This window comes from Sinohyriopsis cumingii, chromosome 10 (genome assembly GCF_028554795.1).
Source record: "Sinohyriopsis cumingii isolate HCF-2022 chromosome 10, ASM2855479v2, whole genome shotgun sequence".
Classification (NCBI taxonomy): Eukaryota; Metazoa; Mollusca; class Bivalvia; order Unionida; family Unionidae; genus Sinohyriopsis; species Sinohyriopsis cumingii.
In genome coordinates, this window is record NC_142970.1 from 108803717 (window position 1) to 108822258 (window position 18542).

Sequence of the window (18542 nt, forward strand, 5' to 3'; positions counted from 1 at the left end):
TTATTATCAAACGAGTCAAGTTATATATAGATGCTATGGATGAACAACCTCACGGAAGCAACTTTACTAAAAGATTTATCTAGCACTTTCTATAAACAGGTTAGAATTGTCACTTAAGGATAAGCCCTACACAAACAACAAAACACCCCGACTGATTTCTTGATCATAGTAACATTGAACAGGACTGATCGTTGTAAATCACATAAGCAGATACACACGACGTGCTGGAAGCATCCTTGGTCCGGGCCCAATTTGAATAATATGCTTGATTTGAACAAGGTGCCTGAAGATGGATCAGTAGATTGCAGCTTTGAGTCCAGTCCAGCATGTTATGTAGATCTATTTATTCCAGCATATGAAAATCGAAGATATAAAGATATTATCTAACAATCTACAAATGAATTGAAATCTCTTAAGATAATATTTTTGGAATAATACGACTACTTTACACTTGTGCACAGATAAACATAGTTCACATTAGATGTAGCAAAAAGCTTTTATCATAACTGCACTCGGCATCATCGCCGCTCAGTATCCCACTGATATAGATGTTCTATCCAATAGTCGATCTTTTGCATACGACATGCAACTCGGAGGTCAAGCCTCTTTGTTCAGAGCAATACGTTAGTTTCATACACGTATTCTCATTACTTTATTTCCATGACATCCTAAGGTCTATCCACTATATCTCTAGATCTTAATTACACTAAGCAGAATTGTTCGTAAAAATAATACAAATGCAAATACGAATCTTTACAAAATGTAAAAATGCCCATCCTTATTGGAGCACTTCCCTTGTCTAATATATAATTTCCGAGATGCTTAGTTTTTCACGACAAGTTCATCAATTTCAAGGGTTAGTAAATCTTGCAGGCAGTCTGCAATTCCGTAATGCGTAAAAAGAAAGCATCAGTTTGGGAAACATAAATTATCCAAGTTAGTTATAAATTTAAATAGATAAACTTGTCACATAACATCTGATCTAGCCATTTGTAGTTGTCAAATCTGTTTCAGACCCGCAACTACGATTTTCATCATTTCGTTATCAACTGTAGCCGTATTGGTAGCTTTAACAAGGGTTATTCCATCAAAGCATGTATTTTGGAGAATGGTTTGTACAACAACTACAACAAGGAAATGAACCCACACTAACCTATAAACCAATAAGTGTTTTCGTGAAGGGCCCGTGGCCAAATTGGATAAGGCGCCTGACTTCGGATCAGGAGACTGCAGGTTCGAGTCCTGCCGGGCTCGTTTGTTAAATCTTTTCCACTGCGTATTAAAATTCTTTGATTCTCAGCATCAACATACAGATAAATATCTCTATTGACATAAAACGTGCCAATAATGAGAACAAATTAGACTTTTAAATTTTGAAAAGAGACATAGTCAACTCTTTCTTTGCTTTTGATCATAAAATCGAATCTTCCATAGGATCGTTGTCATTGCCATTTCTTTCGTCTAAGTAACCTTTAATCCATCCATCTCATGGTAACGAATCTGATTTAGTCATGCAAATTCTGACCCTTCATGACTGTACCATTGCCATCACCATGCGAATTATCATCATCCGCAAAAGCAGTGCACTTGCAGAAGTGGCGATAGTAAAATCATCTCAATCCAAACATGAATAAGTGCACATGTGAGCAAGATAATGATAAATTAGATCCGCGGTTTCAATCCGTAGATTGCAGCTTTGATTCGATGCAATACGAAGATATGTTTTTATTCCTACACATTAAATTTTGTTCGTACAAAACATTGTATATTTATATCTAGCATTCCATAAGTAAAACAATTACCTACTACGTAGTCGAACTTCCATGTACATCACAAAAATTCACACAGCAATCATTTTTCTCGCCCAATATTTTAACGGGTCATTTTCGTATCTTTACAATGATTTAATCAGCAGCAGCAGGAAGAATCGTTACCATTATAGGTAGTGGTTTATACGTAATTTTAACAGCAGCCATAATGTTGGTAGTAGCAGCAGAAACACTAGTAGCATATGTAGACGTAATCGTTATTATGTCCATCGTACTAGCAATATAACTCCATTGGTAGTCGTCGTGGTATCAGTTTAAGTAGTGGTAGTAGAAGCAGTGTTGTACCAACCGTAACATTCACGAACCAACCTAAGAAATAGTCTGTATGTGAAGGGCCCGTGGCCAAATTGGATAAGGCGACAGACATCGGATAGGGAGACGGCAGGTTCGAATCCCTCTTGACCCACTAGAACAATATATTTTCCTCAAAACATAATTTCTATTTGGATATGTCGTGAATTGGATTAGTAGCAAGGAGTTAACGTTACCGTCACTTTTAAAACAATTCGGTTAGATTATTAAGGTTTTGATTTAGATTCGTTTTGTACTTGAGGGCACCACAACAAAAGTAGGATATTTAGTGCCAAGGCAATTGGAGCATAAAGGCACACAACAAACTTAGATCCTAATTCTGACAACTGTTAAACACATCGGATAAATATAACCTGTTCAGTAATTGACCAGAGATTGCAGTTTCGAAAATTCACCGTGATAAGTGGGACAAGATTTCTTTGGTTCGTTTCAGAGCTTCAGAAATATATTATCTTTCCACATTTATGTTTACATACGAGTTATTTGGATTCAAATTTGACGCTTGATATCAGCGCTGAAAGGATATGCTGCAATCCCGCTGTAACCCGCATGCAGCGATACTCAAACATGACAGTAAAGCAATAGCAAGTCTTACCATAGTCATAGTCGTAGAAGTATTACCAAAAGCACACCAATATACTCTCTAACAAACATTCATGACAAGGGCCCGTGGCCAAATTGGATAAGGCGCCTGACTACGGATCAGGAGATTGCAGGTTCGAGTCCTGCCGGGCTCAATATTAAAATTTTATCCACACCAAATAAAGTCTATAATTAAAAGCTGATTTTATTATATTTACAGGTCTCGTTATTACTTTTATTCCCATTATATACCAATCAAAGGTATCTCGTATACTCCCAGAAAGTCTCCTCTGAGACTTTATCAAATCTTGTTACACATATCACTTCTAAATGATCTTGTACATGGGACCTGTTACCCTTCAATTAATTTTGTAAGACTTTTCAATTTAGTCACAGAATTTAAAGACGTTTTCATGAATTCTTTATTCTCATATTTCTCATCATCTTCATGAGCATAATTACAGTCCCAGTAGCAGTAATTGTAGTAGTAGCAAACACACTCAAATCCGTTGTGGACAGGTAACGAGTCTCTGGTCAACTGGATGTGATCCCTGACTACAGACTTCAGGTTCTGACATCTGAGATTAACCCAACTGATATCGACGCAATTTCTTGACGTTTGTGCATTAAATGAACTGTTATGATTTTAACATTTGGGACACTATAGTTTTTATTATCAAACGAGTCAAGTTATATATAGATGCTATGGATGAACAACCTCACGGAAGCAACTTTACTAAAAGATTTATCTAGCACTTTCTATAAACAGGTTAGAATTGTCACTTAAGGATAAGCCCTACACAAACAACAAAACACCCCGACTGATTTCTTGATCATAGTAACATTGAACAGGACTGATCGTTGTAAATCACATAAGCAGATACACACGACGTGCTGGAAGCATCCTTGGTCCGGGCCCAATTTGAATAATATGCTTGATTTGAACAAGGTGCCTGAAGATGGATCAGTAGATTGCAGCTTTGAGTCCAGTCCAGCATGTTATGTAGATCTATTTATTCCAGCATATGAAAATCGAAGATATAAAGATATTATCTAACAATCTACAAATGAATTGAAATCTCTTAAGATAATATTTTTGGAATAATACGACTACTTTACACTTGTGCACAGATAAACATAGTTCACATTAGATGTAGCAAAAAGCTTTTATCATAACTGCACTCGGCATCATCGCCGCTCAGTATCCCACTGATATAGATGTTCTATCCAATAGTCGATCTTTTGCATACGACATGCAACTCGGAGGTCAAGTCTCTTTGTTCAGAGCAATACGTTAGTTTCATACACGTATTCTCATTACTTTATTTCCATGACATCCTAAGGTCTATCCACTATATCTCTAGATCTTAATTACACTAAGCAGAATTGTTCGTAAAAATAATACAAATGCAAATACGAATCTTTACAAAATGTAAAAATGCCCATCCTTATTGGAGCACTTCCCTTGTCTAATATATAATTTCCGAGATGCTTAGTTTTTCACGACAAGTTCATCAATTTCATGGGTTAGTAAATCTTGCAGGCAGTCTGCAATTCCGTAATGCGTAAAAAGAAAGCATCAGTTTGGGAAACATAAATTATCCAAGTTAGTTATAAATTTAAATAGATAAACTTGTCACATAACATCTGATCTAGCCATTTGTAGTTGTCAAATCTGTTTCAGACCCGCAACTACGATTTTCATCATTTCGTTATCAACTGTAGCCGTATTGGTAGCTTTAATAAGGGTTATTCCATCAAACCATGTATTTTGGAGAATGGTTTGTACAACAACTACAACAAGGAAATGAACCCACACTAACCTATAAACCAATAAGTGTTTTCGTGAAGGGCCTGTGGCCAAATTGGATAAGGCGCCTGACTTCGGATCAGGAGACTGCAGGTTCGAGTCCTGCCGGGCTCGTTTGTTAAATCTTTTCCACTGCGTATTAAAATTCTTTGATTCTCAGCATCAACATACAGATAAATATCTCTATTGACATAAAACGTGCCAATAATGAGAACAAATTAGACTTTTAAATTTTGAAAAGAGACATAGTCAACTCTTTCTTTGCTTTTGATCATAAAATCGAATCTTCCATAGGATCGTTGTCATTGCCATTTCTTTCGTCTAAGTAACCTTTAATCCATCCATGTCATGGTAACGAATCTGATTTAGTCATGCAAATTCTGACCCTTCATGACAGTACCATTGCCATCACCATGCGAATTATCATCATCCGCAAAAGCAGTGCACTTGCAGAAGTGGCGATAGTAAAATCATCTCAATCCAAACATGAATAAGTGCACATGTGAGCAAGATAATGATAAATTAGATCCGCGGTTTCAATCCGTAGATTGCAGCTTTGATTCGATGCAATACGAAGATATGTTTTTATTCCTACAGATTAAATTTTGTTCGTACAAAACATTGTATATTTATATCTAGCATTCCATAAGTAAAACAATTACCTACTACGTAGTCGAACTTCCATGTACATCACAAAAATTCACACAGCAATCATTTTTCTCGCCCAATATTTTAACGGGTCATTTTCGTATCTTTACAATGATTTAATCAGCAGCAGCAGGAAGAATCGTTACCATTATAGGTAGTGGTTTATACGTAATTTTAACAGCAGCCATAATGTTGGTAGTAGCAGCAGAAACACTAGTAGCATATGTAGACGTAATCGTTATTATGTCCATCGTACTAGCAATATAACTCCATTGGTAGTCGTCGTGGTATCAGTTTAAGTAGTGGTAGTAGAACCAGTGTTGTACCAACCGTAACATTCACGAACCAACCTAAGAAATAGTCTGTATGTGAAGGGCCCGTGGCCAAATTGGATAAGGCGACAGACATCGGATAGGGAGACGGCAGGTTCGAATCCCTCTTGACCCACTAGAACAATATATTTTCCTCAAAACATAATTTCTATTTGGATATGTCGTGAATTGGATTAGTAGCAAGGAGTTAACGTTACCGTCACTTTTAAAACAATTCGGTTAGATTATTAAGGTTTTGATTTAGATTCGTTTTGTACTTGAGGGCACCACAACAAAAGTAGGATATTTAGTGCCAAGGCAATTGGAGCATAAAGGCACACAACAAACTTAGATCCTAATTCTGACAACTGTTAAACACATCGGATAAATATAACCTGTTCAGTAATTGACCAGAGATTGCAGTTTCGAAAATTCACCGTGATAAGTGGGACAAGATTTCTTTGGTTCGTTTCAGAGCTTCAGAAATATATTATCTTTCCACATTTATGTTTACATACGAGTTATTTGGATTCAAATTTGACGCTTGATATCAGCGCTGAAAGGATATGCTGCAATCCCGCTGTAACCCGCATGCAGCGATACTCAAACATGACAGTAAAGCAATAGCAAGTCTTACCATAGTCATAGTCGTAGAAGTATTACCAAAAGCACACCAATATACTCTCTAACAAACATTCATGACAAGGGCCCGTGGCCAAATTGGATAAGGCGCCTGACTACGGATCAGGAGATTGCAGGTTCGAGTCCTGCCGGGCTCAATATTAAAATTTTATCCACACCAAATAAAGTCTATAAATAAAAGCTGATTTTTATTATATTTACAGGTCTCGTTATTACTTTTATTCCCATTATATACCAATCAAAGGTATCTCGTATACTCCCAGAAAGTCTCCTCTGAGACTATATCAAATCTTGTTACACATATCACTTCTAAATGATCTTGTACATGGGACCTGTTACCCTTCAATTAATTTTGTAAGACTTTTCAATTTAGTCACAGAATTTAAAGACGTTTTCATGAATTCTTTATTCTCATATTTCTCATCATCTTCATGAGCATAATTACAGTCCCAGTAGCAGTAATTGTAGTAGTAGCAAACACACTCAAATCCGTTGTGGACAGGTAACGAGTCTCTGGTCAACTGGATGTGATCCCTGACTACAGACTTCAGGTTCTGACATCTGAGATTAACCCAACTGATATCGACGCAATTTCTTGACGTTTGTGCATTAAATGAACTGTTATGATTTTAACATTTGGGACACTATAGTTTTTATTATCAAACGAGTCAAGTTATATATAGATGCTATGGATGAACAACCTCACGGAAGCAACTTTACTAAAAGATTTATCTAGCACTTTCTATAAACAGGTTAGAATTGTCACTTAAGGATAAGCCCTACACAAACAACAAAACACCCCGACTGATTTCTTGATCATAGTAACATTGAACAGGACTGATCGTTGTAAATCACATAAGCAGATACACACGACGTGCTGGAAGCATCCTTGGTCCGGGCCCAATTTGAATAATATGCTTGATTTGAACAAGGTGCCTGAAGATGGATCAGTAGATTGCAGCTTTGAGTCCAGTCCAGCATGTTATGTAGATCTATTTATTCCAGCATATGAAAATCGAAGATATAAAGATATTATCTAACAATCTACAAATGAATTGAAATCTCTTAAGATAATATTTTTGGAATAATACGACTACTTTACACTTGTGCACAGATAAACATAGTTCACATTAGATGTAGCAAAAAGCTTTTATCATAACTGCACTCGGCATCATCGCCGCTCAGTATCCCACTGATATAGATGTTCTATCCAATAGTCGATCTTTTGCATACGACATGCAACTCGGAGGTCAAGCCTCTTTGTTCAGAGCAATACGTTAGTTTCATACACGTATTCTCATTACTTTATTTCCATGACATCCTAAGGTCTATCCACTATATCTCTAGATCTTAATTACACTAAGCAGAATTGTTCGTAAAAATAATACAAATGCAAATACGAATCTTTACAAAATGTAAAAATGCCCATCCTTATTGGAGCACTTCCCTTGTCTAATATATAATTTCCGAGATGCTTAGTTTTTCACGACAAGTTCATCAATTTCAAGGGTTAGTAAATCTTGCAGGCAGTCTGCAATTCCGTAATGCGTAAAAAGAAAGCATCAGTTTGGGAAACATAAATTATCCAAGTTAGTTATAAATTTAAATAGATAAACTTGTCACATAACATCTGATCTAGCCATTTGTAGTTGTCAAATCTGTTTCAGACCCGCAACTACGATTTTCATCATTTCGTTATCAACTGTAGCCGTATTGGTAGCTTTAACAAGGGTTATTCCATCAAAGCATGTATTTTGGAGAATGGTTTGTACAACAACTACAACAAGGAAATGAACCCACACTAACCTATAAACCAATAAGTGTTTTCGTGAAGGGCCCGTGGCCAAATTGGATAAGGCGCCTGACTTCGGATCAGGAGACTGCAGGTTCGAGTCCTGCCGGGCTCGTTTGTTAAATCTTTTCCACTGCGTATTAAAATTCTTTGATTCTCAGCATCAACATACAGATAAATATCTCTATTGACATAAAACGTGCCAATAATGAGAACAAATTAGACTTTTAAATTTTGAAAAGAGACATAGTCAACTCTTTCTTTGCTTTTGATCATAAAATCGAATCTTCCATAGGATCGTTGTCATTGCCATTTCTTTCGTCTAAGTAACCTTTAATCCATCCATCTCATGGTAACGAATCTGATTTAGTCATGCAAATTCTGACCCTTCATGACTGTACCATTGCCATCACCATGCGAATTATCATCATCCGCAAAAGCAGTGCACTTGCAGAAGTGGCGATAGTAAAATCATCTCAATCCAAACATGAATAAGTGCACATGTGAGCAAGATAATGATAAATTAGATCCGCGGTTTCAATCCGTAGATTGCAGCTTTGATTCGATGCAATACGAAGATATGTTTTTATTCCTACACATTAAATTTTGTTCGTACAAAACATTGTATATTTATATCTAGCATTCCATAAGTAAAACAATTACCTACTACGTAGTCGAACTTCCATGTACATCACAAAAATTCACACAGCAATCATTTTTCTCGCCCAATATTTTAACGGGTCATTTTCGTATCTTTACAATGATTTAATCAGCAGCAGCAGGAAGAATCGTTACCATTATAGGTAGTGGTTTATACGTAATTTTAACAGCAGCCATAATGTTGGTAGTAGCAGCAGAAACACTAGTAGCATATGTAGACGTAATCGTTATTATGTCCATCGTACTAGCAATATAACTCCATTGGTAGTCGTCGTGGTATCAGTTTAAGTAGTGGTAGTAGAAGCAGTGTTGTACCAACCGTAACATTCACGAACCAACCTAAGAAATAGTCTGTATGTGAAGGGCCCGTGGCCAAATTGGATAAGGCGACAGACATCGGATAGGGAGACGGCAGGTTCGAATCCCTCTTGACCCACTAGAACAATATATTTTCCTCAAAACATAATTTCTATTTGGATATGTCGTGAATTGGATTAGTAGCAAGGAGTTAACGTTACCGTCACTTTTAAAACAATTCGGTTAGATTATTAAGGTTTTGATTTAGATTCGTTTTGTACTTGAGGGCACCACAACAAAAGTAGGATATTTAGTGCCAAGGCAATTGGAGCATAAAGGCACACAACAAACTTAGATCCTAATTCTGACAACTGTTAAACACATCGGATAAATATAACCTGTTCAGTAATTGACCAGAGATTGCAGTTTCGAAAATTCACCGTGATAAGTGGGACAAGATTTCTTTGGTTCGTTTCAGAGCTTCAGAAATATATTATCTTTCCACATTTATGTTTACATACGAGTTATTTGGATTCAAATTTGACGCTTGATATCAGCGCTGAAAGGATATGCTGCAATCCCGCTGTAACCCGCATGCAGCGATACTCAAACATGACAGTAAAGCAATAGCAAGTCTTACCATAGTCATAGTCGTAGAAGTATTACCAAAAGCACACCAATATACTCTCTAACAAACATTCATGACAAGGGCCCGTGGCCAAATTGGATAAGGCGCCTGACTACGGATCAGGAGATTGCAGGTTCGAGTCCTGCCGGGCTCAATATTAAAATTTTATCCACACCAAATAAAGTCTATAATTAAAAGCTGATTTTATTATATTTACAGGTCTCGTTATTACTTTTATTCCCATTATATACCAATCAAAGGTATCTCGTATACTCCCAGAAAGTCTCCTCTGAGACTTTATCAAATCTTGTTACACATATCACTTCTAAATGATCTTGTACATGGGACCTGTTACCCTTCAATTAATTTTGTAAGACTTTTCAATTTAGTCACAGAATTTAAAGACGTTTTCATGAATTCTTTATTCTCATATTTCTCATCATCTTCATGAGCATAATTACAGTCCCAGTAGCAGTAATTGTAGTAGTAGCAAACACACTCAAATCCGTTGTGGACAGGTAACGAGTCTCTGGTCAACTGGATGTGATCCCTGACTACAGACTTCAGGTTCTGACATCTGAGATTAACCCAACTGATATCGACGCAATTTCTTGACGTTTGTGCATTAAATGAACTGTTATGATTTTAACATTTGGGACACTATAGTTTTTATTATCAAACGAGTCAAGTTATATATAGATGCTATGGATGAACAACCTCACGGAAGCAACTTTACTAAAAGATTTATCTAGCACTTTCTATAAACAGGTTAGAATTGTCACTTAAGGATAAGCCCTACACAAACAACAAAACACCCCGACTGATTTCTTGATCATAGTAACATTGAACAGGACTGATCGTTGTAAATCACATAAGCAGATACACACGACGTGCTGGAAGCATCCTTGGTCCGGGCCCAATTTGAATAATATGCTTGATTTGAACAAGGTGCCTGAAGATGGATCAGTAGATTGCAGCTTTGAGTCCAGTCCAGCATGTTATGTAGATCTATTTATTCCAGCATATGAAAATCGAAGATATAAAGATATTATCTAACAATCTACAAATGAATTGAAATCTCTTAAGATAATATTTTTGGAATAATACGACTACTTTACACTTGTGCACAGATAAACATAGTTCACATTAGATGTAGCAAAAAGCTTTTATCATAACTGCACTCGGCATCATCGCCGCTCAGTATCCCACTGATATAGATGTTCTATCCAATAGTCGATCTTTTGCATACGACATGCAACTCGGAGGTCAAGTCTCTTTGTTCAGAGCAATACGTTAGTTTCATACACGTATTCTCATTACTTTATTTCCATGACATCCTAAGGTCTATCCACTATATCTCTAGATCTTAATTACACTAAGCAGAATTGTTCGTAAAAATAATACAAATGCAAATACGAATCTTTACAAAATGTAAAAATGCCCATCCTTATTGGAGCACTTCCCTTGTCTAATATATAATTTCCGAGATGCTTAGTTTTTCACGACAAGTTCATCAATTTCATGGGTTAGTAAATCTTGCAGGCAGTCTGCAATTCCGTAATGCGTAAAAAGAAAGCATCAGTTTGGGAAACATAAATTATCCAAGTTAGTTATAAATTTAAATAGATAAACTTGTCACATAACATCTGATCTAGCCATTTGTAGTTGTCAAATCTGTTTCAGACCCGCAACTACGATTTTCATCATTTCGTTATCAACTGTAGCCGTATTGGTAGCTTTAATAAGGGTTTTTCCATCAAACCATGTATTTTGGAGAATGGTTTGTACAACAACTACAACAAGGAAATGAACCCACACTAACCTATAAACCAATAAGTGTTTTCGTGAAGGGCCCGTGGCCAAATTGGATAAGGCGCCTGACTTCGGATCAGGAGACTGCAGGTTCGAGTCCTGCCGGGCTCGTTTGTTAAATCTTTTCCACTGCGTATTAAAATTCTTTGATTCTCAGCATCAACATACAGATAAATATCTCTATTGACATAAAACGTGCCAATAATGAGAACAAATTAGACTTTTAAATTTTGAAAAGAGACATAGTCAACTCTTTCTTTGCTTTTGATCATAAAATCGAATCTTCCATAGGATCGTTGTCATTGCCATTTCTTTCGTCTAAGTAACCTTTAATCCATCCATGTCATGGTAACGAATCTGATTTAGTCATGCAAATTCTGACCCTTCATGACAGTACCATTGCCATCACCATGCGAATTATCATCATCCGCAAAAGCAGTGCACTTGCAGAAGTGGCGATAGTAAAATCATCTCAATCCAAACATGAATAAGTGCACATGTGAGCAAGATAATGATAAATTAGATCCGCGGTTTCAATCCGTAGATTGCAGCTTTGATTCGATGCAATACGAAGATATGTTTTTATTCCTACAGATTAAATTTTGTTCGTACAAAACATTGTATATTTATATCTAGCATTCCATAAGTAAAACAATTACCTACTACGTAGTCGAACTTCCATGTACATCACAAAAATTCACACAGCAATCATTTTTCTCGCCCAATATTTTAACGGGTCATTTTCGTATCTTTACAATGATTTAATCAGCAGCAGCAGGAAGAATCGTTACCATTATAGGTAGTGGTTTATACGTAATTTTAACAGCAGCCATAATGTTGGTAGTAGCAGCAGAAACACTAGTAGCATATGTAGACGTAATCGTTATTATGTCCATCGTACTAGCAATATAACTCCATTGGTAGTCGTCGTGGTATCAGTTTAAGTAGTGGTAGTAGAAGCAGTGTTGTACCAACCGTAACATTCACGAACCAACCTAAGAAATAGTCTGTATGTGAAGGGCCCGTGGCCAAATTGGATAAGGCGACAGACATCGGATAGGGAGACGGCAGGTTCGAATCCCTCTTGACCCACTAGAACAATATATTTTCCTCAAAACATAATTTCTATTTGGATATGTCGTGAATTGGATTAGTAGCAAGGAGTTAACGTTACCGTCACTTTTAAAACAATTCGGTTAGATTATTAAGGTTTTGATTTAGATTCGTTTTGTACTTGAGGGCACCACAACAAAAGTAGGATATTTAGTGCCAAGGCAATTGGAGCATAAAGGCACACAACAAACTTAGATCCTAATTCTGACAACTGTTAAACACATCGGATAAATATAACCTGTTCAGTAATTGACCAGAGATTGCAGTTTCGAAAATTCACCGTGATAAGTGGGACAAGATTTCTTTGGTTCGTTTCAGAGCTTCAGAAATATATTATCTTTCCACATTTATGTTTACATACGAGTTATTTGGATTCAAATTTGACGCTTGATATCAGCGCTGAAAGGATATGCTGCAATCCCGCTGTAACCCGCATGCAGCGATACTCAAACATGACAGTAAAGCAATAGCAAGTCTTACCATAGTCATAGTCGTAGAAGTATTACCAAAAGCACACCAATATACTCTCTAACAAACATTCATGACAAGGGCCCGTGGCCAAATTGGATAAGGCGCCTGACTACGGATCAGGAGATTGCAGGTTCGAGTCCTGCCGGGCTCAATATTAAAATTTTATCCACACCAAATAAAGTCTATAATTAAAAGCTGATTTTTATTATATTTACAGGTCTCGTTATTACTTTTATTCCCATTATATACCAATCAAAGGTATCTCGTATACTCCCAGAAAGTCTCCTCTGAGACTTTATCAAATCTTGTTACACATATCACTTCTAAATGATCTTGTACATGGGACCTGTTACCCTTCAATTAATTTTGTAAGACTTTTCAATTTAGTCACAGAATTTAAAGACGTTTTCATGAATTCTTTATTCTCATATTTCTCATCATCTTCATGAGCATAATTACAGTCCCAGTAGCAGTAATTGTAGTAGTAGCAAACACACTCAAATCCGTTGTGGACAGGTAACGAGTCTCTGGTCAACTGGATGTGATCCCTGACTACAGACTTCAGGTTCTGACATCTGAGATTAACCCAACTGATATCGACGCAATTTCTTGACGTTTGTGCATTAAATGAACTGTTATGATTTTAACATTTGGGACACTATAGTTTTTATTATCAAACGAGTCAAGTTATATATAGATGCTATGGATGAACAACCTCACGGAAGCAACTTTACTAAAAGATTTATCTAGCACTTTCTATAAACAGGTTAGAATTGTCACTTAAGGATAAGCCCTACACAAACAACAAAACACCCCGACTGATTTCTTGATCATAGTAACATTGAACAGGACTGATCGTTGTAAATCACATAAGCAGATACACACGACGTGCTGGAAGCATCCTTGGTCCGGGCCCAATTTGAATAATATGCTTGATTTGAACAAGGTGCCTGAAGATGGATCAGTAGATTGCAGCTTTGAGTCCAGTCCAGCATGTTATGTAGATCTATTTATTCCAGCATATGAAAATCGAAGATATAAAGATATTATCTAACAATCTACAAATGAATTGAAATCTCTTAAGATAATATTTTTGGAATAATACGACTACTTTACACTTGTGCACAGATAAACATAGTTCACATTAGATGTAGCAAAAAGCTTTTATCATAACTGCACTCGGCATCATCGCCGCTCAGTATCCCACTGATATAGATGTTCTATCCAATAGTCGATCTTTTGCATACGACATGCAACTCGGAGGTCAAGTCTCTTTCTTCAGAGCAATACGTTAGTTTCATACACGTATTCTCATTACTTTATTTCCATGACATCCTAAGGTCTATCCACTATATCTCTAGATCTTAATTACACTAAGCAGAATTGTTCGTAAAAATAATACAAATGCAAATACGAATCTTTACAAAATGTAAAAATGCCCATCCTTATTGGAGCACTTCCCTTGTCTAATATATAATTTCCGAGATGCTTAGTTTTTCACGACAAGTTCATCAATTTCAAGGGTTAGTAAATCTTGCAGGCAGTCTGCAATTCCGTAATGCGTAAAAAGAAAGCATCAGTTTGGGAAACATAAATTATCCAAGTTAGTTATAAATTTAAATAGATAAACTTGTCACATAACATCTGATCTAGCCATTTGTAGTTGTCAAATCTGTTTCAGACCCGCAACTACGATTTTCATCATTTCGTTATCAACTGTAGCCGTATTGGTAGCTTTAACAAGGGTTATTCCATCAAACCATGTATTTTGGAGAATGGTTTGTACAACAACTACAACAAGGAAATGAACCCACACTAACCTATAAACCAATAAGTGTTTTCGTGAAGGGCCCGTGGCCAAATTGGATAAGGCGCCTGACTTCGGATCAGGAGACTGCAGGTTCGAGTCCTGCCGGGCTCGTTTGTTAAATCTTTTCCACTGCGTATTAAAATTCTTTGATTCTCAGCATCAACATACAGATAAATATCTCTATTGACATAAAACGTGCCAATAATGAGAACAAATTAGACTTTTAAATTTTGAAAAGAGACATAGTCAACTCTTTCTTTGCTTTTGATCATAAAATCGAATCTTCCATAGGATCGTTGTCATTGCCATTTCTTTCGTCTAAGTAACCTTTAATCCATCCATCTCATGGTAACGAATCTGATTTAGTCATGCAAATTCTGACCCTTCATGACTGTACCATTGCCATCACCATGCGAATTATCATCATCCGCAAAAGCAGTGCACTTGCAGAAGTGGCGATAGTAAAATCATCTCAATCCAAACATGAATAAGTGCACATGTGAGCAAGATAATGAGAAATTAGATCCGCGGTTTCAATCCGTAGATTGCAGCTTTGATTCGATGCAATGCGAAGATATGTTTTTATTCCTACACATTAAATTTTGTTCGTACAAAACATTGTATATTTATATCTAGCATTCCATAAGTAAAACAATTACCTACTACGTAGTCGAACTTCCATGTACATCACAAAAATTCACACAGCAATCATTTTTCTCGCCCAATATTTTAACGGGTCATTTTCGTATCTTTACAATGATTTAATCAGCAGCAGCAGGAAGAATCGTTACCATTATAGGTAGTGGTTTATACGTAATTTTAACAGCAGCCATAATGTTGGTAGTAGCAGCAGAAACACTAGTAGCATATGTAGACGTAATCGTTATTATGTCCATCGTACTAGCAATATAACTCCATTGGTAGTCGTCGTGGTATCAGTTTAAGTAGTGGTAGTAGAAGCAGTGTTGTACCAACCGTAACATTCACGAACCAACCTAAGAAATAGTCTGTATGTGAAGGGCCCGTGGCCAAATTGGATAAGGCGACAGACATCGAATAGGGAGACGGCAGGTTCGAATCCCTCTTAACCCACTAGAACAATATATTTTCCTCAAAACATAATTTCTATTTGGATATGTCGTGAATTGGATTAGTAGCAAGGAGTTAACGTTACCGTCACTTTTAAAACAATTCGGTTAGATTATTAAGGTTTTGATTTAGATTCGTTTTGTACTTGAGGGCACCACAACAAAAGTAGGATATTTAGTGCCAAGGCAATTGGAGCATAAAGGCACACAACAAACTTAGATCCTAATTCTGACAACTGTTAAACACATCGGATAAATATAACCTGTTCAGTAATTGACCAGAGATTGCAGTTTCGAAAATTCACCGTGATAAGTGGGACAAGATTTCTTTGGTTCGTTTCAGAGCTTCAGAAATATATTATCTTTCCACATTTATGTTTACATACGAGTTATTTGGATTCAAATTTGACGCTTGATATCAGCGCTGAAAGGATATGCTGCAATCCCGCTGTAACCCGCATGCAGCGATACTCAAACATGACAGTAAAGCAATAGCAAGTCTTACCATAGTCATAGTCGTAGAAGTATTACCAAAAGCACACCAATATACTCTCTAACAAACATTCATGACAAGGGCCCGTGGCCAAATTGGATAAGGCGCCTGACTACGGATCAGGAGATTGCAGGTTCGAGTCCTGCCGGGCTCAATATTAAAATTGTATCCACACCAAATAAAGTCTATAATTAAAAGCTGATTTTTATTATATTTACAGGTCTCGTTATTACTTTTATTCCCATTATATACCAATCAAAGGTATCTCGTATACTCCCAGAAAGTCTCCTCTGAGACTTTATCAAATCTTGTTACACATATCACTTCTAAATGATCTTGTACATGGGACCTGTTACCCTTCAATTAATTTTGTAAGACTTTTCAATTTAGTCACAGAATTTAAAGACGTTTTCATGAATTCTTTATTCTCATATTTCTCATCATCTTGATGAGCATAATTACAGTCCCAGTAGCAGTAATTGTAGTAGTAGCAAACACACTCAAATCCGTTGTGGACAGGTAACGAGTCTCTGGTCAACTGGATGTGATCCCTGACTACAGACTTCAGGTTCTGACATCTGAGATTAACCCAACTGATATCGACGCAATTTCTTGACGTTTGTGCATTAAATGAACTGTTATGATTTTAACATTTGGGACACTATAGTTTTTATTATCAAACGAGTCAAGTTATATATAGATGCTATGGATGAACAACCTCACGGAAGCAACTTTACTAAAAGATTTATCTAGCACTTTCTATAAACAGGTTAGAATTGTCACTTAAGGATAAGCCCTACACAAACAACAAAACACCCCGACTGATTTCTTGATCATAGTAACATTGAACAGGACTGATCGTTGTAAATCACATAAGCAGATACACACGACGTGCTGGAAGCATCCTTGGTCCGGGCCCAATTTGAATAATATGCTTGATTTGAACAAGGTGCCTGAAGATGGATCAGTAGATTGCAGCTTTGAGTCCAGTCCAGCATGTTATGTAGATCTATTTATTCCAGCATATGAAAATCGAAGATATAAAGATATTATCTAACAATCTACAAATGAATTGAAATCTCTTAAGATAATATTTTTGGAATAATACGACTACTTTACACTTGTGCACAGATAAACATAGTTCACATTAGATGTAGCAAAAAGCTTTTATCATAACTGTACTCGGCATCATCGCCGCTCAGTATCCCACTGATATAGATGTTCTATCCAATAGTCGATCTTTTGCATACGACATGCAACTCGGAGGTCAAGCCTCTTTGTTCAGAGCAATACGTTAGTTTCATACACGTATTCTCATTACTTTATTTCCATGACATCCTAAGGTCTATCCACTATATCTCTAGATCTTAATTACACTAAGCAGAATTGTTCGTAAAAATAATACAAATGCAAATACGAATCTTTACAAAATGTAAAAATGCCCATCCTTATTGGAGCACTTCCCTTGTCTAATATATAATTTCCGAGATGCTTAGTTTTTCACGACAAGTTCATCAATTTCAAGGGTTAGTAAATCTTGCAGGCAGTCTGCAATTCCGTAATGCGTAAAAAGAAAGCATCAGTTTGGGAAACATAAATTATCCAAGTTAGTTATAAATTTAAATAGATAAACTTGTCACATAACATCTGATCTAGCCATTTGTAGTTGTCAAATCTGTTTCAGACCCGCAACTACGATTTTCATCATTTCGTTATCAACTGTAGCCGTATTGGTAGCTTTAACAAGGGTTATTCCATCAAAACATGTATTTTGGAGAATGGTTTGTACAACAACTACAACAAGGAAATGAACCCACACTAACCTATAAACCAATAAGTGTTTTCGTGAAGGGCCCGTGGCCAAATTGGATAAGGCGCCTGACTTCGGATCAGGAGACTGCAGGTTCGAGTCCTGCCGGGCTCGTTTGTTAAATCTTTTCCACTGCGTATTAAAATTCTTTGATTCTCAGCATCAACATACAGATAAATATCTCTATTGACATAAAACGTGCCAATAATGAGAACAAATTAGACTTTTAAATTTTGAAAAGAGACATAGTCAACTCTTTCTTTGCTTTTGATCATAAAATCGAATCTTCCATAGGATCGTTGTCATTGCCATTTCTTTCGTCTAAGTAACCTTTAATCCATCCATGTCATGGTAACGAATCTGATTTAGTCATGCAAATTCTGACCCTTCATGACTGTACCATTGCCATCACCATGCGAATTATCATCATCCGC

General features: G+C 36.6%; 11 non-coding genes across 11 annotated transcripts; all 11 read left to right on the forward strand.

The window, feature by feature from the left end:
* Positions 1-1180: 1180 nt before the first annotated feature.
* Positions 1181-1254, forward strand: Trnar-ucg (transfer RNA arginine (anticodon UCG)). Its single transcript has one exon. It is a non-coding gene; the product is annotated as a tRNA-Arg (tRNA).
* Positions 1255-2804: 1550 nt separating this feature from the next.
* Trnar-acg (transfer RNA arginine (anticodon ACG)) lies at positions 2805-2878 on the forward strand. The gene has a single exon. It is a non-coding gene; the product is annotated as a tRNA-Arg (tRNA).
* Positions 2879-4573: 1695 nt separating this feature from the next.
* Trnar-ucg (transfer RNA arginine (anticodon UCG)) lies at positions 4574-4647 on the forward strand. The gene has a single exon. It is a non-coding gene; the product is annotated as a tRNA-Arg (tRNA).
* Positions 4648-6197: 1550 nt separating this feature from the next.
* On the forward strand, positions 6198-6271 carry Trnar-acg (transfer RNA arginine (anticodon ACG)). Its single transcript has one exon. It is a non-coding gene; the product is annotated as a tRNA-Arg (tRNA).
* A 1696-nt stretch (positions 6272-7967) lies between these two features.
* Trnar-ucg (transfer RNA arginine (anticodon UCG)) lies at positions 7968-8041 on the forward strand. The gene has a single exon. It is a non-coding gene; the product is annotated as a tRNA-Arg (tRNA).
* A 1550-nt stretch (positions 8042-9591) lies between these two features.
* Trnar-acg (transfer RNA arginine (anticodon ACG)) lies at positions 9592-9665 on the forward strand. The gene has a single exon. It is a non-coding gene; the product is annotated as a tRNA-Arg (tRNA).
* Positions 9666-11360: 1695 nt separating this feature from the next.
* On the forward strand, positions 11361-11434 carry Trnar-ucg (transfer RNA arginine (anticodon UCG)). Its single transcript has one exon. It is a non-coding gene; the product is annotated as a tRNA-Arg (tRNA).
* A 1550-nt stretch (positions 11435-12984) lies between these two features.
* On the forward strand, positions 12985-13058 carry Trnar-acg (transfer RNA arginine (anticodon ACG)). The gene has a single exon. It is a non-coding gene; the product is annotated as a tRNA-Arg (tRNA).
* A 1696-nt stretch (positions 13059-14754) lies between these two features.
* Positions 14755-14828, forward strand: Trnar-ucg (transfer RNA arginine (anticodon UCG)). Its single transcript has one exon. It is a non-coding gene; the product is annotated as a tRNA-Arg (tRNA).
* Positions 14829-16378: 1550 nt separating this feature from the next.
* On the forward strand, positions 16379-16452 carry Trnar-acg (transfer RNA arginine (anticodon ACG)). Its single transcript has one exon. It is a non-coding gene; the product is annotated as a tRNA-Arg (tRNA).
* Positions 16453-18148: 1696 nt separating this feature from the next.
* Positions 18149-18222, forward strand: Trnar-ucg (transfer RNA arginine (anticodon UCG)). The gene has a single exon. It is a non-coding gene; the product is annotated as a tRNA-Arg (tRNA).
* Positions 18223-18542: the final 320 nt, after the last annotated feature.